The sequence below is a fragment of the Atta cephalotes genome (assembly GCF_000143395.1).
Source record: "Atta cephalotes unplaced genomic scaffold scaffold00005, whole genome shotgun sequence".
NCBI classification, from domain to species: domain Eukaryota; kingdom Metazoa; phylum Arthropoda; class Insecta; order Hymenoptera; family Formicidae; genus Atta; species Atta cephalotes.
In genome coordinates this window covers 7,249,725-7,251,373 of record NW_012130069.1, presented here as the reverse complement: position 1 = coordinate 7,251,373, position 1,649 = coordinate 7,249,725, and positions in this window count along the sequence as shown.

Here is a 1,649-nt window from a genome sequence, read left to right as displayed (position 1 = left end):
AGAGAGAGAGAGAGAGAGAGAGTGAGGGGAGGGGAGGAGAGGAGAGAGAAAAGGCGAGGGGCTCCCCCTCGTGCGCTAGGCTACCCCTGCCAGTAATTCCCGTCACCATAGAAACACCCCCGAGGCGTCCCCGCGTGCTAAACCACCCCCGCACCGCACAAACACCACCGCCGCTCTCTCGTTCTCCTCACCCCCGCCTCTAACCCCCTCGCCTTCCACCCTCCTCGTTGCTTCAACCACCCCGAACCCCCTGCTGAAGCCCCCCCTCGCGCGAGTCCACCAGGAACCCAAGTATCGATCCGAGTAGACGAGTTCGAGGTCCTACATATTCTACGGGGAGTGCTACTGACAACGAGATCGTCTGCTATCACTCTCGCGCTTTCTCTCTCTCTTTCTGCTCTTCTTTTTCTTTGTCCATCTCTCTCTCTCTCTCCCTCACTCATTCTTTCTCTCTACTTCTCGTGCATTCGAATCTCGTGCCTTCGTTCCACTCGGTTTCTTCTCGGACTCCCCTTTCCCAAACTTTTACGCCACCGTCAATTTCTCCACGCCTCCCTATTCGCTATTAAAAATCATACTTTATTGGATTATGATTTGTTCTCGCTATATCATTCGTCGTTTATATGAGACTTGGTTGCATTGGTCGACTTTGCTCGTTAATGTAGAGCTTCCTGTGCGATCCGAGTATAAAGTTCTCACTACGAGGTTGGTTCCTTCCTCTGGTGCGAATACATAATCATGCCGTTATATGTGAAAAGTACCTTGAAATTAATTTACCATCATGAATTATAATGAAATGTAAAATTTAACAATCTAGTAGGAAACTTTGAATATCAATCTAAAAGTTTACAAATATAATTACTTGGCTACACGCTACACATCTGATTCTTGAAATTTGCAACCAACAGGTATCAAAGTTTCCAACTCATTGTAGTTCAGAAAGTATAATATGAGTGATAGCGTTTACGCATAATTTACGCGGTTACTATATACGCGTCGAAATATATATCTATTCTTTAAATATCTCGCGCGTTCTATTTTCACGTTGTCCGCCGAACATAAAATATCGAATTTAATTCCTGGGAAAATCGTTGAAATCGCGATTTTCTTGTCAGGGCAAAACATTAAGGAGAGAGACCGATGCATGTTTTACTCCAGATGATTTTTATCTCACAATCAACTGGTGCGATAAATTTGCGAGCAAATATCACATGGCGAATTTTCCGCGCGATCTTTCCATTATTGACGAAGCACATATCAAGTGAAGGCATCGAATTGCTCAAATCGCTTAACGTTTATATTTGTGCATCGTTTCGTTTTATAGAACGACGTCCTTTTTCGTTCTCTATCCAACGATCGTGATCGATATACACCGTCGTGTTTTCTAGACGTCTCCGCTTCGATCGTGACTTCGGTTCTCCCGACTCTCTCGGCTGCATCGTAAGCCACGAGGTGCGCGGCGTAATAAGGTCTAACCTCCCGCTTCCCCCCCCCNTCCTATCTCCTCTTCTTTCTCCTTCATCTTCTCATCTTGTCGGATCTCTCTCGTCGGTGCCGCGCAGCGGTGGTTCGCTCGTTGCTCTCGTTCTATTTCGCACATACACATGAACGCTCTCCCCCCCCCCTCTCTCTCTCTCTCTCTCTCTCTC